The sequence below is a fragment of the Panicum virgatum genome, chromosome 9N (genome assembly GCF_016808335.1).
Source record: "Panicum virgatum strain AP13 chromosome 9N, P.virgatum_v5, whole genome shotgun sequence".
NCBI classification, from domain to species: Eukaryota; Viridiplantae; Streptophyta; class Magnoliopsida; order Poales; family Poaceae; genus Panicum; species Panicum virgatum.
The window spans coordinates 27,129,898-27,154,493 of record NC_053153.1 but is presented as its reverse complement, the minus strand read 5'-3'; the positions used below and the strand labels follow the sequence as shown (position 1 = coordinate 27,154,493).

General features: G+C 54.2%; 1 long non-coding RNA gene across 2 annotated transcripts; it reads left to right on the top strand.

Moving 5' to 3' along the window:
• Positions 1-552: 552 nt before the first annotated feature.
• Positions 553-24,443, top strand: LOC120691007. Of its 2 annotated transcripts, none has more exons than XR_005682070.1 (3): positions 553-1,088; positions 23,876-24,013; positions 24,094-24,443. It is a non-coding gene; the product is annotated as an uncharacterized LOC120691007 (long non-coding RNA). The 2 variants fall into 2 exon arrangements; XR_005682069.1 differs by lacking the exon at positions 553-1,088 and adding an exon at positions 22,896-23,067.
• The last annotated feature ends 153 nt before the right edge of the window (positions 24,444-24,596 follow it).

Here is a 24,596-nt window from a genome sequence, read left to right as displayed (position 1 = left end):
CAGGGCCTAGCATGAAAAACTATAGGTTAAGTATGGCGGGTTCCATTTTAGAAAAGTCCAGGGGCCTAAATTAAAAATAAAATGGTTGTTTTGTAGTTATTTTTGAACTGAGATGGACCACGGGTTGATTTCAAGAAAACAGAGGAAGGTCTTTTGCAAAAGGAGCCGGAGTTGACTGGTGTTTGGTTCGGTTGACTCGGGTCAGATCCAATCTGACCCGTTGGATCCGGATCGGACGGCTGGGATGAAAGGGGCCCTTTTATTTTTTTTAGCTAGTGGTTCGCCGGCGATTCGCGAGCACGCGAATCCGGCCGGGGTTTTGGTTTGGGTCTAGCTGAGAAGGACGATTGCGAGGCCGCCAAGCTATCTAGGGTATCAGCTCGGCGAGGCGGAGGCAGGCAAAGACGAGCGGTGGTGAAGGGCAGCACGGGCCGTCGGAGCTTGCTCCGGTGAGCCACCCCGCATGGGACAGAGGTGCGGGGAGGGAAAGGAGGGACCGGCGAGTGTCTTTACCACAACGTGAAACTCCGAGGCAGGAAAGTCATCGAGGAACGGTGGTGGAGCGGCGGTGTGTCAGTGGCGGCTCTGAGCTCAAGCAAAGGCGGCAGCACTGCTAGGGTTTAGGCGACGGTGGCGGCTGCGACTTTGAAAGAGGAGTCAAGGGGGTCACGGGTGCCTTTTAAAGGAGGAATTTCGATATTTGACACTCAATCCGATTGCCTCACTGTTTTTGACATTCAATTCGATCGATCTTTGAAATTTGACATCAAGACCACAAATTTCTTCAATCCAGGGGATTTTCCCCTTTTTCCATCTTTTCATTTACTTTTCTTATTTCTTAATCTTTATTTCACATGATACTGGACACATTTGCCCCTAGCCTTATCTATCTCTTCTTCCTATGTCGTGAAGTTGAGCCCAGACTGTTCTCCTCTCCCTCGTGTTCCCTCTCTTGCAAGAACAGGCCACCGGCCCAGCTGCCGCCGCTCCCCATCCATCGTAGGAGTTGGAGCCCCCAAACCTTGATGGCTGATTTTGGGCACAACGGTGCCGTGAATTGCCATGATCCCCTTTGAGGTTCCTCCCAGGTAAGCCCACAACCCTAACCCTAACCTCTCTGCCGTGAATTTAATTTGATTTGGGGAAGACGCATCAGAGATCGAATCGAGCAGCATGCTGACTGATGTGTCTTCTTTTCTTTTTTGTTGCACTGGTTAGGATCGATCCAGATGTGGCTTTTAGGTTGTGTGTTCGGACTCCACAGTTCTCAGCAAAGCTAGATGATGGTAGCTCTGTCGATGTGCCTCGAAAATGTGTTGAATCGGTTGTGAACTATAGTTCTTTTACCTTAGAGATGCTAGAGGTAGAACTGGCAAAATGGATAACTTGGGGGAAGTGCCAGGAACTGAAAATTTATGAATTTGACCCTAGCAGTAGTGATGAAAGATAACTGGTGGATGATAAAACTCTTTGACTTGCGTTCTCTGAAAAGCAGACATCTAGAAGGATGGTTCTATTTGTAGATGTTGTGGACAAACCTTCAGATTTGCTTGGAAATTCTGGTGTTACAAAGATTGTCATGAGCAGTGTCACAGATATTGGTAGTGCACAAGCACATTCAAGCATGGAAGAACATGGCGTAATTGATTGGGACAGCCTAGATGTCATTCCTATCCTAGAGGAGCATATTGGTTCAACAGTTACACTAATGGATGTGGATGCTATGTATGAGTTTCTTGGTCTTGCAACAAAGGATGAGAGAGCACAGCAAGAAAAAATGGATGCTGAACAGGAAGGTGATGAAGATATAGACCTACAAGGTGCAGAGCTGCCAGTTGATGATCTAATCCCTGTGGATGATGTTATAGGTTATGATAAGGAAGACCCTCCAATGGATGTTGGTACCATATATCCTTGTATGAATGAATTTAGGGTAGCAGTGAGACACAATGCCATAAAGGGCTAGTTTGAACTTGGGACAGAAAAATCTACTAAGCGTTTGTTTAGAGGATATTGCAAAGCAAATGGGTGTGAGTGGTCTATTGTTGCAAGGTTGATGTCTGATGAAAAGCAAGTCAGGGTATACTTTTTTCCATCTTTTTTACCTTCAACTTGATTTGTTTTGTGAAACACTAGTCCTGTTTCTATTTTGGCAGGTTACTCTTAATAAAGGGGAGCATTTTTATGCATCAACTTGTAAATTCAGGACAAAAATGACATTATATCATTGGACCGGAGTCAGCGGATGGGACCCCGGTCACATCCACTATGGGAATGGCGGCCCGACGCCGCCTGTCCTGGGTGCCGTGGTGGAGTGGCTGGCCTTTAATGCCTTCGTACGACGGGCGGGTGAGCGGCAGGGCCATTTGTCCCTTATGCCGAGAGGTGGCCTCGAGCGAGGCGGAGATGAGTTACTCCCTCGAGGGTAGGTTTGCCACCCTCGAGCGAGGCGGAGATGTTTTGCCCGCTCGAGGGTAGGTGACCTACCCTCGAGCGAATCGGAGATGCGGGGCGCAGTCGAGGGGTCTCGACGGGGACCCTCGAGCGAGGCGGGGATCGTCCCGCGGGTTCGAGAGGGATGCGAATGGGCCACACGCTGGGCTTCTTTGAGTCCTTTCCTTTCTTTCAGATTGGAAGGAGGTCGTGGGCCTTCGTGGGCCCAATTGCTTTAACATGTGTTTGTGTTTTAAGGCGATCTTAGTACCCCGATTAGGGTGTCCCTAATCGTGGTACCCGACAGTAGCCCCCAAGGCTTTGGTCGAGTCAGGGGATTCGGCCAAAGGGTGATTCGGTGATTTCCCCCTTGACGTGATCAGTCAAGGTCATGCACCCGCCAGACGCGCCTGAGCGCCAGCCCGGCGGATGTGACAACACGCCGGTCGGGGTAGTGCGCCCGCGGGAGGAGTACTTCGAGGCGCGCACCTCTTTGTTTGTTTGTTTCAAGGACCAGATATGTCCGCGTGCTGAGGGAGGCCAGGGTGACGACGGCGTCCGCTACTCGGCAGGAGGCGCTTCCGTCGCACTGTCCCGCACTCAGGGCCTTGGCCCTACCTTCCCTAGTTGCCTGGCGGCACGCCGTTCGAGGGCGGTCGGCCTGGGCCGATGCTGCTCCACTTAGCGTCCAGGGGCTCAGCTCCACTTTATTTCGTTTGGTCGCATCTTGGCGTGGTGACTGAAGGCATCTTTCTTTCGTGGAGGATCGCGTTGTCACGGGTAGTCCAAGCCTCCGCCCTTCGGCAGGGCCGAAGCTTGGCGCCCGGCGCAGCTATAAATAGGGGTCGTGGGACTCCCTTTCCTCTCCAACCTCCCAGCTCTGTCTTCTAGCATTATCCAAGTCTTAATGTTTTCCTTTGCCATTCGTGGCCGGCCCCCAGATGGGGTGGCCTGGCTTTTTTAGGCCTTGGCGCCAGAAGAATGCTTGCGAGCGGTGGGGGAAGACCGGAGTGGGTGTGTGCACCATCCCTTAGCTTAAGTGGGATCCGCAGAAGAGCATTGGGCCTGTGGGGTCCTGCTCCTGCGATGTCCCCTAGCATGAAGGGGGATGGAGACGCCTAACCATGGCGTTAGTGCCAGGTTGGGTGGCTGTTCTTCGTATCGTCCCCCTGGCAACAAGGTTACTCTCGGGGAGACGGTGCGGAGGGTGTTGTCCGCCAGCTGGACCCCCCACGTAGTCTTCGGTGGAGGAGACGCTAGAAGAAGGCATGCGAGGAGAGCATTCCCCTGGTGGACCCGTGCGGCCTGGGGGCCGCTCCTCGCATCCCTAGCAGCCTGGCCGTTGCATCAGCCAGGGGCTCGGTGCCTTTCTTCGTCACTCGTTCCTCCCCAAGACAGGGAAAATTGCCACATAGGTGGCAATGTGTTTGTATTTTGCGACGGCTTCGCGCCGGTAACCCTTTGTAATCTTTATTTGCATTTGAGCAATAAAGTTCCCTTTCTCCCCTACGGGGAGGATGACCGAGGGTATAGGGGTGTACAGAGAGTTGCGACCCTCGAATATGCGTGAAGTCTCCTTCGCGGGGGCGCGTCAGCGCACCCGCGGGTGTAGCCCCCGAGACCTTGGAGGAGAGTTTGTGCTCGTCCAAGGGCTATAAACGTTGTCCCACAGGGTTGCCTCACCGGGGTGGCCATCCAGCATCTTTTTTTAGCCGGCAACGGCACTCTTTCAGCCGCCCTCGGCATTCTCTGTGCCGGTACAGCGACCCGGTGTTCAGCTTAACTATCGGGGGAGCGTACATCAATAGCGGGGGGTTTGATTATACACGTGGATCTTCATAATTGACGGTCGTCGATTTATTCGAGGGTGCGTTTGAACCGTGGTGTGCGAGGAGCCCCCGTGCCTAGGCCCGTGTGAAGGCGTTCAGGGGAACCCTCGACTTTGATTACGACCCTCGTCGCCCTTCCGCAGGGAGGAGGGGTGAAGCGCACCATGCTACCCATGCCCGGGCCGCGAGCAATGGTTGCTTCGGTGAGCTATTATCGGGTAGTTCAAGCGGACGTCCATGCCCCGTTCGATAGGGGTCAGCTCGTGGTCCATGGACACGTCTCATAGAGCGCTCGCGAGGGTTCGCTAGGCGGGGCTCGGACCCGTTCGATAGGGTCCGAGGGCTCGATGCTCTCCCTCGATGGGATCCCCCTTCTAGGCACCCTCGACTGGCCTTGAACACTGCGTAGGGTGTCTCGAACTCCGCGTTCGAGGGTGGCTTGTACGGCACATCCCTGCAGTCCCTGACTCTGGAGATCTAGGGCGCCAGTCGAACCTCCGAAGGGCCAGGCTTCGAACCCCTGATCTGTAAGGCCTCAAAATACGGTTCCTTCGAGGGTAAAGGGACCCCTGAAGGAGTATTCCGTCTTGATTTGAAAACGACGCAGAGTCGAGAGTCACGCGCGCGGGTCTTCCGCTGGTGGTGGGCGACATGGCCCAATTCGTGCGGTGCGGTGTGGGCGCGTCTTTTCAGGCGGCAGCCTCGGGTAGATGAAGCGGCGTGGGTGGCGGCTAGTGGATGGGATAGTGCAACAATCGTGCCGTGCCCGCCGGTTACCGTGCCGCAGTTATTGCTGCGTGTGCGCGTGGGAGACTCCGTGGACGCGGGGCCTAGCCATCAGTGATAGCGAATTTTACTGCATTCAATGCGGCAGATTCGGGTTGAGGTGGCGGACCCGCTCATCGTGGTGAATAAAAACAAAAAGAAGGGGGATGTTTGGGCTCACATGGCTATTTGCCTTCATCTCACTTTGCCTTCTCCGCCTCCCCTGCATCCTGAGCCCGTAGCCAAGAGCGAAATGGAGGAAGAAGGTGGTGAAGAAAAGAGGGAGAGAGAGAGCACCTTAGCCATCCCGGAGCATTCATTCCCCTGTCCCCCTTGACTTGGAGAGATGTCGGACATCCAGGAGCCATTGCCATGGGGGAAATCCTCCGCCACCGTGGCGGTTCTGGAGCAGTTGGTCGCCGACCGGCTGCTGCCGCGGATCACCGACTCGGGGGTGCCGCGTGGATTTCCCCGCATCCAGACGAGACCGAGCCGAAGCCCCCACAAGGCTACGTCATGAGCTTCGTGCGCCTTCATGAGCGAGGCTCCGGCGTCCCCGTCAGCAGATTCATGCGGGCGCTGTGCGACTATTATGGAGCGGAGCTTCACAACTTCATCCCCAACTCCATCTCGCAGGCGGCAGTCTTCCTCGTCATCTGTGAGGGGTACCTCGGGATAGAAGTGCACTGGGATCTCTGGATCCACCTGTTCCACGGCGAACTCTTCATCGAGAGCAGGCGGGGCCAACCGAGGGGGTTCGCGTGCGCCGGCTGTTGTCGGTCGAAACCCACCGGCGAGCAGCGACAGGCAACACGAAGAGCCGGGAGGTTGCCGGGGCGCTGGCAGGCACTGCTCTCTCGTCGACGGCCCACAATTCCAGCACACGCCGCGGCTTATGAAGACGCAGGGCGTGCCACCTGACCTATACCCGATCAAGAAGGTGCGGACGTGCTTGCAATGGTTTACTTGCATACACAAACACGTGGAAACATAAGTCCGAGCCGTAGTCGGCTCCCCGGGACGACTCTTGCATCGGCTTTAAAGAGCCAATCGAGTTCCGGTGTCAGATTGGATCTGTTTGCATCCGGATATCGATAAATAAAGCAAATAACTGTAAAGCTGCTTCAATTAAATCTAATTAATCTAATCCACGATGGTAAGAGCTTCACTGTTAGATCGGAACATCCTACACATGATTGTGCCTAATAAACGTAACAGATAACTAAACCATAACCAAAACAGAGGCCTAAGAACTAGCAAGAGCCGATTCCCGGATCAATTCCCTGTTAAGACTAGAGCAGAGCATCTAAGACGCCACCGGATCATCCAACCCGTTTGCAAGGCCTAACCTAGCAGATATTACGCCAACTCTTAAGAATAAGAGCAAACCATAACAGATTAGATCTACCAAACATAAAAGAAGCAGGGTGTTGCCTTTACGCAGCTAACTCTATGCAACAAGAGTTAGTATAAGATGATGGCATGATCGCGTAAAGACAACATGATGTTCATAGATGATAAGCAACAAAATACAACAGATCTACTAAAACCATGCTACGAACATCGAGATAACTAGTACTACTCGCCATAAAAAATGCTTCAGTACGAGTAACACCAAGGTAAAAGCAAGAACAACGCTGCCCTGATCGCGAGAAGCGATCAGGGCAGGATGGCGCTTACTTGGATGAAAACCCTAAGATTAGGGATGGCGATGTGTCGAGAGTTGTTATTTGTGAGACGTGATGACATTCTTCCTTCATGAATAACATAGGGTACATTATAGTCCGGAGACTTGGGAAACAATCTAAACTAATCTTGTCCCGATTGGACTCTATCTCTAATCTTGGACTAAATCTAAAGATACATGGCCCATGTGGCCCAAATGCTTATGCAGGAGCCGATTTACAAGCCTTCTTATTCTCTTGCTTCAAGCCCATATTGCTTTCGGCCCATAAATTAATCCTGTTAATTTATGGCGATAACACCGGCGGCCTGACGTTCCACGTGCGTCACTCCCGGAGGAACCTCTACATCCACAGCAAGATAACCACAAACAACGCCGGGTGGAGCCGAGGGTGGTTCTATCTTCGGAACTACGACGGCGCGCTCCCGGCATTCACCAACAGGGTGCTCCGGGAGCGGCCACCGAAGTGGGATTGGGGGGTGTCGCCCAAAGCACAACAAGACAAACTCGAAGTCCTCACCGACGCGCTGGCGCATCTGGCGAGGAAGGGGTTGACGGCGGCGGCCGTCATCGCAAACTTCCACCGGCAGAGGGTGATCCCTGTCATGGAAAAGGCCCTGCCGATCTTCCAGCTCACCCCCGGGAGCTAGGTTGAGGGCTCAAGGACATCGTACAAGCTGCTCTCCCGCACCACCGCCGCCCGGAGGGCAAAGTACGCAGTGGCGGAGTTCCCCCAAAATCCCGAGGATCTTTGGAGGATCAAGATGCGCCCCGAGACGGGGTACATTTCTCTGGTAAGTTTTGACTTCGAATCTGGTGTGGGTTGTGTAGCCCCCTTTTCCAGACTCCATCTCCGTCGTGCTTTGCAGGGGTTGAGGTGCGGTACCTCGAAGCCCCCGGTCCCGGAACAACGCCTGATCAACCGCCTCCGTGCGGAGAAGATGAAAAGGCGGAAGGATGCGGCAGAGGCGAAGGTTGAGAGGAAGAGGAAAAGGAAAACGAAGCACGACAAGGCGTGCAAGCTCGCTCGCGCGGAGGGGAAGCCACGGCCCACCACGCCCGAGTCCTCGGAGGAGGACGAGGAGGAGGCCTCGGATGCCGAGGACCACGCTCTGGGGGGCGACGGGACAGCAGTGGGTGCGAGCCCCCCGCCGACCTACCAGTGGGAAGATGACGAGGGGGCACCCGTGGCGCCAGAAGAGATGAGGGCCGTGATGGAGTTATCAGCGAATCCCTCCCTCGAGGGTGCGGAGCGGGAGTCGTCCCCGCCGGCGACCGGTGAGGAGACGCCCGTACCCCAGGAGTCGTCCGTGGCGACGAGGCTGTGGCGGGCGAGGAGTCGTCCGTGCTGGCAGCCTCAATTCAGCAGGCCGACACGAGGGGGGCGCCCTCGGGGCAGTCTTCGAGGGGCGGTACGGTGACTCGGGCCCGAAGAAGCGCCACGAGGAAGCGGAGCATGAGTGCTCGATCCGGGTAAGTAAACTTGGGTTTTGTTTTTATTGTGTGTTTGGTCGATTTCTCGATCTTGTTGTCCTCAACTTGTGTTCCTCGATTTTTTAGCCCTGGGGCCATCGCCAAGGATGCGGTGCAGCTTGCCCAGCTAAGGCCCTCAAGACCGGGGCACGCAGCACGCCGCACACGGCGTCACAGCCCCTGCCTGCCGTGGACCTCGAGGCGGCGGCCGCGAAGCTACGGGAGGCCATGGCTCGAGGGGCCCAGGCGGCGCAGCAAGCTCGGGCACAGGAGGAGGAGGGTGACGTCGGCCAGAGCGGTGCCGAAGCAGCCGCTCAGGCTGCCGATGCCGAGGAGACCGGTCGGGGCGGCGTGGATGGCGCCGTCCTGGCAGTCACGTAAGTCGAGGCCGGTCAGGGCAATGCGGTTAGTGCCGGCCGATCGGACACAGGAGGAGAGACCGGCGGGAGCGCACAGGAGCGCCCTGCTGACCAAGCAGAGGAGAAGACCCTCGTCCTCGAGCCCCCGAGGGCCGAGGGCGAGGGCGTCGCAGAGGAGGAGGCGGCATTGAGGGCGCCGGGGGCAGAGGGAGCCCCCATTTCGGAGCGCACCGAGGCCCAGGACGAGGGCATCGTCACGGTGGTGCCCGCGCCAACGGCGCAAGGGAGCGCGGCAGTGGTGGTGGGGCTGCCGGACAGCAGCGAGGAGTACGGGGACTCGATGGACATCGACCCCGCTACTGCGGCGAGCGCCGCCGCGCACATTGCCGAGTTCACATCGACCAGCGCGGGTGTGCTCGAGGCGGGGACGTCCGAGGGTCCCCATCACGGGGCGATCGTCCCGTCTGGGCCCCTCTCGGAGTTTCTCTGCAAGGAGCAAGAGGAGGAGGAGGCCTGGAACACGCAGATGAGCGTTGGTCGCGAGATCTTGCAAGCCCTCGACCGTGCCTTCCAGCTCCACCAGAATACGGATTACCAGGTCAGCCAGGTAAATATTTCCCCCGAAAATTGCTCGGATTCTGTTAACTTTAATGTGTCTTCACCCACATCTTTCCTCTTGCAGCGGTTGAGGGAATTCTCGCGCGAGAAGAGCGCCGAGATGACCCGGATGTACTCCCAGATGAGCCAGCTTGGGCAGCACAATGCCGAGCTAGTGCTCAAGAACATCAAGGCCAATACTAAAATGGCGAATCTGGGAGCGTGTCAGCAGGCGCTTGAGGAGGACTTGGCGCGGGTAACCGGTGATCGGGATGTCCAGAGGGCCGCGGCGAAGCAGAAAGCTCGGGACGCCGAGGCGCAGGCTGCCGAGCTGCAGCGCCTCCGGGCGGCGCTCGAGGAGAAGGCTCGGGAAGCCGAGGCACAGAGTGCCGAGCTGCAGCGCCTCGGGACAGCGCTCGAGCAGTAGAAGGCCGAGCTCCTCCACAAGGAGGTGGTCGTGGTTGCGCTCACCGGGACCCTACGGGAAAAGGGTGAGGCCCTCGAGGAGAAGGAGGTGGCCCTCCAGAATGTGGGGGCCGCCCTCAAAGAGAAGGAAGCCTCCTTGTCCTTGCTCGCAGAGGCCGCCCGAGCCCAGAGGGAGGAGGCACAGAGGAACATCACAGGTGAGTACCTTCGAGTTTTCGTCGATTTGTTTCCTTTCATAGCTTACGTTGATTTCCTTTGCCCAGAGCTGAGGCAGAAGGTGGCGGACGAGTCTGCGGAGAAGGAAGCAGTCTACACGGCGCTCACGGTGGCGCAAATGGAGTTTGCTGAGCTGGAGCAAACCGTCGTGAGCGTGTGTCAAGAGCTCGATGGGGAGGGTGCTGTCTCGGGCAGTTCGGTGATCAGCCGCCTGCGCGCGCTGGGCGGTCGGATTGCCGAAGACGCCAAGAGCACCTTCCGTCTCGGTGTCCTGCGGGCCCTCTTCGTGGCCTCGACACACTACCTCATGGATCTCCAGAGGGTGTTGTCGCGGTACGTCGTTCCCGATGATGCTGATGCGGACGCCTCGTCGGCCATCATGGACGAAGCCGACGCAGCCGCGGAGGAGTTCGCCGCCGTCCTCGCCGAGAAGCTCGAGGCAGACATCCCTCCCATCGCCGAATTCGATGCCACTGAAGACCCGCAAGGGGGGATGGTAGCCCGTAGGAAATCTGGGCCTCGAAGCCCGTGTAATAGATTAGTGAACATGTCATAGTCGCGCCTTTGTAATCGCATCTTATGAATATAAGAGATTTATTTTTGTTAAATCAACTGTGTGGCCCATCGAGGCCTTGTGCATTCGAGCCTATGTTTCTTTACTTTATTTCCGTGTTCTCGTATGCGACTTAGATAAACGTCTGCGAGGAATTTCGCGTTCATAAGCAATGTAGGCGTAGGGTGGTGAGGGGGTTGCCATATCCCGGAGGCGTAGGTGGCCCCACGACTCGACCGGCCCCGTACCGTAGTTGCTTACGCCTCGCGTCTGTTTTTTTCGAGGATACGAGAAGCTTAGAGGCGAGATGGAAATATTTCAAAAAACATTGGCGACTTTTTGGGGACGTTCGGGGGTTCCCCCCGTAGTAGCCCCCGAGGGAGGCTCGGCTTTGCCGAGGGTAAAGCCGAGCGTACCTCAGTGTTAGCGCGCATCCGAGCCTTCTAGGGTCCGGAAGGTTCCCAAAAATAAACAAGTAATGTGTACTTCTCTATTATTTCAGGAAATTGAAAATGCGAGCGCAAACAAGGTACAAAGAGCTCGAAATTCTAAGGATAGAAGCGACGTAGCTATTGTATGTTCCAAGCATTGGTGAGGACTTCGCCTTTGTCGTTCGCTAGCTTGTACGTGCCGGGTTTGAGCACCTCAGCGATTATGTACGGTCCTTCCCATGGAGGTGAGAGCTTGTGGCGGCCCCTGTTGTCCTGTCGAAGCCTCAGCACCAAGTCCCCTTCGTTGAGGTCTCGGCGCTAGACCATCTATGCTTGATACCTTCGTAAGGACTGCTGGTAGCGCGCAGAGTGGAGGAGCGCCATGTCTCGAGCCTCGTCCACTTGGTCCAGCGAGTCTTCGCGAGCTCGCTGGTTTTGTTGCTCTTGTATGCCTTGAGCCTTGGCGATCCGTACTGCAAGTCAGTGGGGAGTATGGCCTCGGCGCCATAGATGAGGAAGAATTCTCGGGGAAAAGCCTGTGGCTCTGCTTGGGGTCATCCTCAGGCTCCAGATGACCGAGGGTAGCTCCGTGGGCCACCTGCGGCCAAATTTGTTCAGCTTGTTGAAGATTCTCGGCTTCAATCCTTGGAGGATCATGCCATTGGCACGCTCCACTTGCCCGTTCGTCTGTGGGTGCGCCACAGCCGACCAGTCCACACGTATGTGGAAGCTGTCGCAGAATGCCAAGAACTTCTTGCCTGTGAACTGGGTGCCGTTGTCGGTGATGATCGAGTTCGGGACCCCGAACCTGAAGACGATGTCAGTGAAGAATAGGACTGCTTCCTCGGATTTGATCTTGCCGATGGGTCGAACCTCGATCCACTTGGAGAATTTGTCGACTGCCACCAGCAAGTGGGTGAAGCCCCCGGGCGCCTTCTGCAGCGGACCGACGAGGTCCAGTCCCCACACGGCGAACGGCCACGTGATGGGGATGGTCTGCAGAGCATGGGCCGGGAGGTATATCTTTCGAGCGTAGAACTGGCAACCCCCGCAGGTCCGCACGACGTTAGTGGCGTCGGCGACTGCAGTGGGCCAATAGAAACCTTGCCGAAATGCGTTACCCACGAGGGTGCGCGGTGCAGCGTGATGGCCACAGATGCCGGTGTGGATGTCGTGGATCAGCTCCTTGCCCTCGGGGACGGGGATGCATCGCTGCATGACGTCCGAGGGACTGCGCTTGTATAGCACGTCGTCGATTAGAACAAAGGACTTGGCCCTCCTGGCAAGGTGCCGCGCCTGAGCACGGTTCGAGGGTAGGGTCCCTCGAATCATCCAGTCGAGATACTGGACGCGCCAATCATGCGAAGTGGGGGCCTCATCAACTTCCATTGCTTCGGCCTCGTCCGCGGAGGTGATCCCGAAGTCAATGTCCATGGCCTCGGCCTCGTCCGCCGGGGGGTTCTAGTTGGAGGGTCCGGCGGACGAGGGGCCCGTCTCCGTCGGATCCTTGAATTCAACGGAGGGCTTGGTGATGTCGCGGGCGAAGATATTCGGAGGGACGGTGGTCCGCCCCGAAGCAATCTTGGCCAGTTCGTCGGCGTCCTCGTTGTACTTGCGCGGGACATGATTGAGCTCTAGGCCATCGAATTTGTCTTCGAGGCGGCGCACTGCATTGCAGTACGCCTCCATCTTTGGGTCGTGGCAGCTAGATTCCTTCATCACTTGGTCGATGACGAGTTGAGAGTCGCCGTGCACGTCGAGGCATTTGACGCCGAGCTCGATGGCGATGCGGAGGCCACTGAGGAGGGCCTCATACTCCGCCATGTTGTTCGAAGCAGGGAAATGCAAGCGTATTACGTACCGCATGTGTTCTCCGAGGGGTGAGATGAAGAGGAGGCCAGCACCGGCGCCGGTTTTCATCACCGACCCGTCGAAGTACATAGTCCAGCATTCGCCCTGGATTTGTGGTGGGGGTCGCTGAATGTCCATCCATTCAGCCACGAAGTCGGCCAAGATTTGGGACATGATTGCTTTGCGGGGAGCGTAGGTAAGAGTTTCTCCCATCAGCTCCACAGACCATTTGGCAATCCTACCCTCAGCTTCCCGGTTGCGGACTATCTCTCCCAAAGGGAAAGACGAGACCACAGTGATGGGATGGGCCTTGAAGTAGTGGCGTAACTTACGCCGAGCCAAAACCACTGCGTAGAGCAGCTTCTGAATCTACGGATAGCGTGTCTTAGTTTCAGACAACATCTCGCTGATGTAGTACACTGGCCGTTGGATGGGCAGAGCATGGCCCTCCTCTTGTCTTTCGACCACGATCACCGCGCTGACCACTTGGGTCGTTGCAGCTACGTACAAATAGAGGGGCTCGCCGTCCGTGGGTGGCGTGAGAATGGGGGCGCGAGTGAGCGACGCCTTCAGCCTTTCAAGGGCTTCTTGGGCTTCGGGGGTCCACGTGAAGCGTTCGGTTTTCCTCAAGAGTCGGTACAGGGGTAAGCCTTTCTCACCGAGACGCGAGATGAACCGGCTAAGGGACGCTAGGCATCCCATGACCCTCTGTACCCCCTTTAGGTCTCGGATTGGTCCCATCCGAGTGATGGCCGAGACTTTTTCAGGGTTGGGCTCGATGCCCCGTTGGGAGACAATGAAACCCAAAAGCATACCTCGAGGCACCCCGAACACGCACTTCTCGGGGTTGAGTGTTACCCCCTTGTCCCGTAGGCAATCGAATGCGACCCTGAGGTCAGCAACCAGGTCGTCCGCCTTCCTGATTTTTACAATGATATCATCGACATATGCCTCTACGCTGTGCCCGAGATGATCTTCGAAAACGTGGAGCATACACCGCTGGTATGTGGCTCCGGCGTTTCTGAGGCCAAAGGGCATCGTAACGTAGCAGTACATGCCGAAAGGTGTGATAAAAGAAGTCGCGAGCTGGTCGGACTCTTTCATCTTGATTTGGTGGTAACCGGAGTAAGCATCAAGAAAGGATAGAAGTTTGCATCCCGCAGTAGAATCTACAATCTGATCAATTCGTGGCAAAAGAAAGGGAACCTTCGGACATGTCTTATTTAAACTAGTGTAATCTACACACATCCTCCAGTTTCCACTCTTTTTCTTCACTAATACTTGATTAGCTAGCCACTCGGGATGGAATACCTCCTTGATGAATCCAGCCGCCAGAAGTTTCTGCAACTCCTCGCCGATCGCCCGGCGCTTGAGCTCGTCGAAGCATCGCAGGCGCTGCTTCACCGGCTTGGAGTTGGGTCGGACATCAAGGGATTGCTCGGTGAACACCCTCGGTATGCCAGGCATATCCGAGGGGCTCCACGCGAAGATGTCAGCATTGGCGCGAAGAAAATCGACGAGCACCACTTCCTATTTGCCGTCGAGGGTGGCGCTGATCTGCAACGCCTTGTCGTAGGGATGGCTCGGGTCAAGGGGCACCTTCTTGATACCCTCGGCGGGTTCGAAGCTCCCGGCGTGTCGGTGCGTGGAGTCCAAGGCCTCGCTCGCCATTTTGTCGAGGGTGGCTGCGAGGGCCTCGTCCTCTGCTTGAGCCTCCGCGCGCTCAAAACACTCGACGTCGCACTCGTAGGCGTGTTCGAACAAAGAGCCGATGGTGATGACGCCCTTTGGACCCAGCATCTTGAGCTTGAGGTAGGTGTAGTTGGGGACGGCCATGAACTTGGCGTAGCAAGGACGGCCAAGGTTGGCATGATAGGATCCTCGAAACCCCACCACCTCAAAAGTGAGTAACTCCTTGCAGAAGTTGGCTGCCGTACCGAAGCATACATGCAGATCGATCTGGCCGAGGGGTTGGACGTGCTTCCCCGGCGCAACGCCATGGAATGGCGACTTGCTGGGGCGAAGCTTGTCCAGTCCGATCCCCATGTGCTCCAAGGTGTGGGCGTACATGATGTTGAGGTTGCTACCTCCGTCCATGAGCACCTTGGAGAAACGGGTGTTGCCGATGATGGGATCGACAACGAGCGGATACCATCCCGGATGCGGGACGTAGTTGGGGTGGTCCTCGCGGCCAAAGGAAATGGTGTCCTTCGACCAGTCGAGGTAGGATGGCGTGGCCTTGGTGACGGAGAAAACTTCCCGGCGCTCACGCTTGTGTTGCCGAGATGTCATGTTTGTCGTTGCTCCTCCAAAGATGAAGAAAGCGTTCTCCACTGGGGGGAACTCGTCATCTCCACCTTTGTCGTCCGCATCCTTCTTCTTATCTTCATCGCGATGCGCGACGCGGTTGTAGTATTTCTTGAGCATCTCACACTGCTCAAGAGTGTGGTTGACTGGGCCCTTGTGGTAAGGGCATGGCTTCTTAAGCATGTCGTCGAACTAGCCACCACCGCCCCGAGGGGGGCCTCGAGGTCCTTTGCGGTCCGGGGCGGCAGCGAAAGCCTCCTCGGAGTCCTCTGCCTGCCCCGACCCGCACTGGTTCGGTGGGACCGGCTTCTTTCCCTTCCTCCCCCGCTTCTGTTTCTTGGCGGGGGCCCTGGGTTTGACGTTGCTGCCCTCCGCGGGCGCATCGTCCTTGCGCTTGCTCGACTTGTCATCGAAGATGGCACCAACAGCCTCCTCGCCGGCGGCGTAGTTGGTGGCAGCGTCGAACAGCTCGTTGGTGTTGGTCGGACGGCTTCTCGCGAGCTCATGCACCAGGTTCCTGCACGTCGTACCCTCGAGGAAGGCGTTGATGACCTCGACGTGGGTGACGCTGGGGAGCTCGATGCATCGCTTGGAGAAGCGCCGCACGTAGTTGCGCAGGGACTCGTTGGACTTTTGGCGACACCCTTTGAGGTCCCAGGAGTTCCCAGGGCGCACGTATGTGCCCTGGAAATTGCCCACGAAGATCTGGACCAAGTCGGCCCAGTTGTGGATCTGATCCGCAGGCAGATGCTCGAGCCACGTTCGTGTGGCGTCAGCAAGGTGAAGAGCAAGGTTGCGGATAATGACCGCATCCTCCGTCGCACCGCCTAGCTGGCACGCTAGGCGGTAGTCGTTGAGCCAGACTGCAGGGTCAGTCTCGCCCGAGTACTTGATGAGGGTGTTGGGTTGTCGAAAGCGCGGGGAAAAAGATGATGTTCGGATTTCCCGGCTGAACACCCGGGTGCCCGGAGGCTCCAGTGACTCACCCCTATCGTCATCAGGGTCGAAGCGTCCACCCCGTCGAGGGGTGTACCTCCTGTCATCGATGATGTTGCGGGCGTCGCCGTCACCGACATGCCCGCGCGTGTCACGGATTCGCTCCCTTACAGGAACTCTGCCGACGCGCTCGTGCACTTAGGGTGCCTTCGCACCGGGCGCTACGGTTGCCTTGCCCTTCCCTGCTGGTGGTGTGTGCACAGAAACCTCGCGGTCCTGGTGCGCAATCCCACCAGGCTGCTCCGGGGCTTTCGAGCGCATACGAGACGCAGAACTCTCGGCCTGCTGCACGGCAGCTTGCTCGATGAGCTCCTGTGCCTCGCGGCGCAGGTTGCGGCCCGAAGGTGTCGATGGCTCGGGCATAGCTTGGAGTAGATAGGCCACAGCGACGAGTTTTTCAACGGCCGTCTTCAGTTCCGGGGGTTTGTCGACGTTGTCATCGGCCAGGATGCGCTCCCGGGCAACACATCCCGCCGCCTGGGCATGTGCGCCACGCGCGGTATGCTGCTGCTCGAGTGCGGTGCGCAGCTCCTGAGTTTGCTGACGCTGCTCGTCAAGCTTGGCTTGAAGCTCCTTGAGCTGTGCTTGCCGCGCCGCCGAGCTTGACGAAGAAGAAGGGGCTGCAGGTGGCACCACCGGTGGGTTCGCCTGCGCGTCCGCCCCGCCATTCCCGTCGTTACCCAGGGTGTTGTCGTCTCACCCGTCTGCGAGTTGGACCATGAAGCACTCCCGGGAAGGATCGAAATCCCCCTCGCTGGAGTCTTCGGAGCAGGTGAGGCAGTAAGCCGTCGCCAGCTGGAATGAGCGGAGAGCGTCGGGGTCGCAGACCCCGGAGTAGTCCTCGGCCTCCTCGGCCATGAAGTTGTTCATGAAGAAGTTGATGTCGTCGGCGATTGAGCTCGCCGTCTCGGAGTAAGATTCGTCGGGAGACGATGCGATGAGGCTGCGGATGAACAGAAGATGAGGACCCGACAGATCCTCATGCTTGGTGAAGATAGTGTTGATCGAAGAGGTGTAGGTGCGAGCGGCAGTGCTGCGCATCCCAAAGGGGAAAGACGAAGGCGAGGTCGAGCCCCCCTGGGAGGCACTAGTGCTGCAGCAGATAACAGTGCCGGCGCAGATGACGCCAAGACACGTGATGATGAGGCGATGGCCCCGTTGGGCGCAATGCTGGGTTGCGACATGCCAGCCTCAACCCACGTGGGGGAGCTATGGCGTGCCGCATGGTGCCGCTCCGCGCGTGCTTGTCGCGAACGGTGGCCCGAACGCCTGTTGCGCTGGGCTGGTGGTGTCGAAGCGACGAGGTCGCGTCTGGGCGAGAGGAGCTGCATGAGGTAACCGTTGCCGGTCGCTCTGAACTCGAGACTCCCGAACCAGATCATGAATCCCGCTGGGAGCGGATCCGAAACACCCATAGGGTATGGGTTGGATCTGCCTGCCATCCCTGGAGATCAAAATGGGAACAAGAGAGAAAATGTCACGCATAGCCCCTACCTGGCGCGCCAACTGTCGGTGTCCCGACCCGGGGGCCTGGATCCCAACTAGTAAATGCTGCGTGTTTCCTCGTCCCAGATGATGATGCAAGAGGCAACACAGTAATGCACGGTTTATCCTGGTTCCGGCCGCGGGGCCGTACGTCCAGCAAAGGAGGTGTGCGAGGGCACTGTACTATCTTGCACCCAATGTGCTTGTAGTAGGGGGTACAAGCGAGGCGAGAGAGGGAGGAAGGCTCCCAAGTCTCTGCTAGAAGAGGGGTTGAATGGGGCGAATAGGGATGCCGGAGCGTAAGTGATGATGGATCTCGTCTGGAAGCGTCTGAGTGTCCTCCGAGAGAGAGCGTCCACCGAGGGCAGAGAATGCCCGCCTCCTTCTTTTATAGTCACAAGGAGGGGCGGCGCACATGGGTGGGGGCGTGGAAGTCGTAGTTTTCCCCGAATCGCGGGGTACAGTGACCGAATACTGTAGGAAGTACACTGTGGGGCATGGCGTCAGGCGTGGCAGGCGTCCTGGATATCGTCCTTGGTCCTGCGAAGATCGCGCCGGTTGTCCTGCCAGCCCCTTCAGGCGGCGTGGTCGTCGCTGGTGTATGGTCTTCTATATACGGCGCGGTGGCGTTCAGTGGGCCCTGCGGACTAGAGTCCTGTATGCACCAGCGACAGCGGGGCGCGCGACGGCCCCGGACCCCCTGGTCGGAGTGCAGGCGTGCACACTAGGAGGTCCGGGGGACACGTGGAGGTCCCGGACTCATCGAGGGGGGAAGTCTGGGACCCCGTCCATGTGTGCTGAACGCCCCTCTCTGAAGGACACGTGACGTTGCCGGACCCCTTCCTCAGCGGGAGGCGGGTCCGGTTGGTCGGTGTAGGCAGAATAGTAACGGGAGCAGTGCAGAGCCTGTCTTGTCTCGCGTCGCAGGTCCAACAGTGCTGCTACAGCATCCGGGATGGCAGAGCGGTGACCGGAGTCAGCGGGTGGGACCCCGGTCACATCCACTGTGGGAATGGCGGCCCGACGCCGCCTGTCCTGGGTGGCGTGGTGGAGTGGCTGGCCTTTAATGCCTTCGTACGACGGGCGGGTGAGCGGCAGGGCCGTTTGTCCCTTATGCCGAGAGGTGGCCTCGAGCGAGGTGGAGATGAGTTACACCCTCGAGGGTAGGTTTGCCACCCTCGAGTGAGGCGGAGATGTTTTGCCCGCTCAAGGGTAGGTGACCTACCCTCGATCGAATCGGAGATGCGGGGCGCAGTCGAGGGGTCTCGACGGGGACCCTCGAGCGAGGCGGGGATCGTCCCGCGGGTTCGAGAGGGATGCGAATGGGCCGCACGCTGGGCTTCTTTGAGTCCTTTCCTTTCTTTCAGATTGGAAGGAGGTCGTGGGCCTTCGTGGGCCCAGTTGCTTTAACATGTGTTTGCGTTTTAAGGCGATATTAGTACCCCGATTAGGGTGTCCCTAATCGTGGTACCCGACACAATTGGATACTCAACAGTGTGGCTTGGTAGGCAGAAAGCAGCTGAACAGATATTTGGTTCATGGGTAGAAAGTTTTGCATATTTATTTAATTTCAAGGCTGAGGTTGACTCCAGAGGCCTGGAAGTGTTGTAGAAGTAGATGTCATACAGAAAGAAGATGGAGTGTATTTTCATAGATTCTTTTGTTGCTCCAAAGCCAATATAGATGGTTTTTTAAATGGTTGTAGGCCATATTTGAGCATAGATTCTACAGCTCTGAATGGAAGGTGGAATGGACACCTTGCATTAGCTACTGGTTTGGATGAGCACAATTGGATGTTTCCAGTTGCCTTTGGATTTTTTGACAATGAGACAACTGATAATTGGACATGGTTTATGCAGCAGTTGCAAAAGGCCATTGGAAACCCACCATATTTTGCAGTTAGTTCATATGCTTGCAAGGGTTTGGAGAATGCTGTGAAGGCAGTGTACCCTTGGGCAGAGCATGGAGAGTGTTCTTTCACTTGATGAGGAATTTTGTCAAGAGGTTTCAAGGTCCTGTGTATGGAAGAATGTATCCAGCAGCTAGGACTTTCCAGCCTGAATATTATGAGTATTGCATGAACAAGATGTATGAAGCAAATAGAAGGGTTAAGCCTTATCTAGATAAATATCACAAACTACTGTGCATGAGGAGCAAGTTTTCAGAACATATCAAGTGTGATCATATTACCAATAATGTTGCTGAGGTTTGGAACAATGGGTGAAGGAGATTAAGGACCTTCCCATAGCAGAGCTGGCTGACACTTTAAGGTCAAAGTTCATGGAACTGTATGCAAAAAGAAGGAAAATTGGTGAGAAATTAGAAGGATATGTAATGCTGCCTATTGTAGTACCCCAGCTCAATGCAATGAGTAGGTAATTGGGACACCTCAATCTGAAAGAAGGTGGAAGAGATGAAGCAGAGGTCACAGAGGTTACAACTACCCATAAGGTCATCAGACATGTGGTCAATATTAGGAACCATACATGCACATGCATAGAGTGTCAGATTTCAGGGAAACCATGTGCTCATGCTTTGGTTCTTATAGTAACAATTAGAAATTTTCTAATCTTTAGAGCAGCTGGGCTCGGCAGCCTCTCGGTATGGCCACGTGGTTTAAAAAAGTTGCGGCCCTTCGATCCGGTATAAACAGCTGTGATTTTGTTTATGTTCACCATTCCTGATGCATGATATCTTGAGGATGTCTCAACGGTCACACTAGCAGACGATTTCTAGCGTTCATACTCTACCAGTGTTCCAGTACCACGGAAGTCAAAGAAAAGCAGCTCGTTTAGTTCCCAAAAATTTTCAACTCCCTTTTAAACACATGTATGAAGCACTAAATGTAATTAAATAACAAAACTAATTACACAGTTTGGATGTACACGACGAGACGAATCTTTTGAGCCTAATTAGGGCATCATTAGACATAAGTGCTACAGTAACCCATATGTGCTAATGATGCGGTCAAAGACCTCAAAAGATTCGTCTTGCGGTTTTCAAGTGAGTTCTGAAATTAGTTTTTTAATTAGTGTTCGAAAAGCCCTCTCGACATCTGGTCAAACGCTGATGTGACACCCAAAATTTTTTGTTTTTGAGAACTAAAAGCCCCCTTACTCTCGCACCTTCCGCTCCTCCCCACCGCGTCTTCATCTTCCTGCTTCCTGCGGATCTCCAAACGCCGATCCATCCTAGTGGTCTCGCAGCTCCATGGCCGAGATTCGGTCGCCGTCACTCATCCATAACTGGCGTTAGATCAAGGCCGTCGGCACGGCCCGATGCGGCGGCGACGCGGAGGCCTCGGCGGCACCCGACTCTGGTAATGTCTCACTGCGCGGCCTTCGCCGCATCCAGCGTCACTCGAGTTCGACTGCCTCAAGTGAGGTCTACACCGCCGCCGCCACGCTCGGGTCCCCCAATAACTGTGTCTGCAGCTCGAGATGTGGTTTCTTGGGCGTCTCGCAACTCGACTCCCTCAAGCAGCTGGCGGCCAGCGGACGCTTGATGCTCACCACCACCCTGCTCCACTCCCCGCAAGACAAGGAGCCAGGTTAGGCAACAGGGGCGGCGGCGCGCAAGCCCGCGCACGCAGGTGGTGGCGGCGGCGCGCCGGCCCTCGCGCGCATATACAGCAAGTCAGCAACGACGGCGGCACCGCACAGCTCCACAGGTGGTCATGGCTCCCCATCTCCTCTCCGCCCGCACGCATCGGTCCCTCCCTAGCTCCTAGCTGGTAGCCTGTGCCATGCAGCGTCGAACTCCGGCGGTGGCTCGGTGCGCAGCGGCTGAGCGGGCAGCTCAAGCGTCCAGCACGTTAGCTGCCTCCACGGCGGCCCGTAGGCATGGTCACGCGGCCAGGCATGCAGCCTCGCCACCCCACGGGTCGGATGAGGTGGTTCTCCTCCGCAGGCTCATCCACCGGCGGCTGCTGCATCCAACTCAGCAAACAACAGTTCAGGTTTGCATAATATTTAGACCTTTTCCACCACTCGACCATCTCCTTCCCTCCATTATGGTTGTGCTTAAGGACCAAGCAGCAGGCAACAGCGGCCATACCTGGTCCATGGGAGTGACGGACCTCCTCCATGCCCCCTTGATCCCCATGTTCATAGCCTACTAAAATTTATCCATTTCTGCTTCTACTTGCAGTTCAACTCACGCTATAATTGCTGCCTACAAGGTGCTCGATAGAATGCTCCAGTGACGACATGATGTTTGGAGCTCTGTTTGCAAAGTTGAAGCTGGGTTAGCATATTTGCTCACTACTGCTATTTCGTCTACAATTTCATACATTCGAGTTCTTCCTTTCTTGCCCCTAACTGTGTGTTGGTCTTGTTAGTTGTTCCACTTCTGATTTAGACTCACTAATTTGTGTCGAGAGGACAACAACTCAAGTGACTTTAGAGATAGAATTCTATAGAGCCTTTGCAACGGAATTTAGTGTTTTAGATACTCACCTTATATCGATTCCTTTTTCTGGAATCAAATGTCTTCCTTGCGACCCAGCATTGAGGGATTCTGGAAGAAAGGTCCTCGGTAATATCATTATTCTCCTCTTATGCCGGTCAAAACATTGTCATGTACCACGACATATATAATATCTTTCGACCTTTTACAAATTATATGAGTTGTTATATCCAAATTTGCTTGATGCAGGTATGCAACTATGATCTGTTTCTCCTTTCAAAAAAAACATATTACCTATTTCATGATTACAATATGAATAAGTGCAAAAAAAAAGTTGATTACAATAGTTTTGTGACTACAAAGATATGCCTTTATTTTCTTCTACCTGCTTTCTATTATTTTCAGACTTCAGTGAATTAGTGTGATACAAGGTGTCCTACGCTAGAAGCAGGTAAACCTACTAAATCAGATATGGGTTCCAAGCTAATTTCGTTGTCTGTCACTTGAGATGGAGAGAGCAATTCTTTACTTGCACTTGAAATCTTCGATAAGCTTCCTCCTAAAATTATGTTCTTGCTATCATGTGTTGCCCGTGTTAAGCAAGGTTCAAATTTAATGCTACTTGCGATGATCTGATAGTTCTGCATGTTTAGAACTGATTGGTGCTCAAAATATTCATGACATTTGGATATTTAAATATTTATCTTATGTCCAAAAGTCTGAACGTTAAATAGGCTGCCTCACGTATGCACCTCCTATTGGATTGGACTATGGGTAGCATGTCCACAGCTGATAAATTTACGGTCTGAATTATGGTTTCCATGTACTAAGAAAAACAGTGGACACATCATTTATGTTGGAGATAAATTGATTATGATGAAAGAGACCTTAAACATCTAAGCAAGCAGGTTTCCTACCTTGTCCATTGGATTCTTATTACTGATACAATGTTATTGAATATCTCCAAGCTTTTAAAGAATTGAACTGAAAATACAAAATGAAAAAATGGAATTACGGTATGTCCAAAAATAGTCAAACAATTTCTACTATTCCTTCGCTACGATGATGATTGGTCCGGTGCAGGCAAGGAAGGGGGGCCGCCTCTTGGACCATGGAGTCTCTGGTTCACATACTGTTCCTTGTCCAGCTCCTCCACATAAGTCAGATGCTCTCATACTGTGTCGCCTCTGCCATCCCTCCACTACGAGGGGAAAAAAATGCCGCTGCTTCGGCCCGTTTCTCATAAGTCAAAAAGGTATCACTCTCCTTCCATGAAATTTCTCACTGCTCCTCCTGCTATTTCTGCTTGTCTTCGTACACCAAAGGTCAATTTTACTGTTTGTCCACCTTCCCCACGCCAAGCATGTACTAATTTGCAAAGTGAATAATATAAAAACCCAATATTTTAACTCCAGTGTGCTCATTCAGGTCAAGTGTTACCCAAGGATCCATAAATAATCACGGATTATCTCTAACAAGCAGATTAGTGCCTTTTTATGTATCTTTAGTTATCATATAATATAATATCCAGATAAGTCAACATCAATTATTTATGTACCTATATTCTTTACAAATGTACCTATATATTCTTTAACCTGTATTCTACATCAACTTCAGTTATTTAATCAATTACAAGGAATTTATGCGCGCGCAACGCGCGCGCAAGGGACTAGTCCTAGAATGGAAGAGTATTTGGATCCTTAATACTCAGTGAACCATTTTAGGCTTGCATACGCTGGTGTCATTAAGCCACTGACAGACAAGTCTCGTTGGGCACATGTGGAGCTGGGGTTCAAGCTAAAGCCACCTTTGCAAAAGAGACCAGTTAAGAGACATAGAAAGAATCGGACAGCTAGTTGCTTGGAGATGAAGGGAAACAACTCTAAGAACAAAGGCATGTGGCAAGTGCAGTGTAGTAATTGCTTACAGTTTGGACATAGAACTACTTCATCTAAGTGCCCTCTAAGTGGAACTAAAAAGAGATAATAATCTGAAATGCACCAATGCCTTGTATTTTGCTTGTTGTGCATTTCAATTACAACTCCTCCTTGTGACATTTGCAGGAAGAGCCGTGCCAAACCAGGAAGGCCATTGGGTTCTGCTTCCAACAAAGCTGATGCAAGCACCAGTACACCCAAACGGAAGAAAGTTGCAAGGGATGATGCTGCACTGAACACTAGTCCTGCAATGAACACTAGAAGGTAAACTAATTTTGCCATGCATAGTCCTTCATATCCATGAACACTAGAGGGTAAACTAATTCTTCCATTCTACTTATTAGGCAACTGGCCCTAAGCAAGCAAGCTGAAGCAGGGACAAGTCAGGAGGTTAGCACCACACCGAATATGGAAGTAGCTACTCCAACAAAAAAATAATCTATCAAAAAGAAGCTGGACTCAAGGAAGGGAAAGAAATAGATGCCGTGGTGGAACTTTCTTAGAATCTTTTGTTGGAACTGTATGCCTGCTTTTGTTGGAAGTTAGGAAACTATGAACCTGTAATCTTATTTAGCTTAACTACTGGATGATGTATGCGTGCTTTTGATGGAAGTTAGGAAACTATGAACCTGTAATCTTATTTAGCTCAATTACTAGATGACGTATGAATTTCTGGACAAATTTGGTTCCCAAATTTTTAAGAATTGCCTGTCAAAATTAAGAACCCATTCATTCATTTCAAAAAAGAAGCACAGACAAGGTCTCATAGACCAACTCATTTCATGGATACACAGATAACATCATGGATTACAAACCATCTATTCATTTTAACAAATAAGCACATACA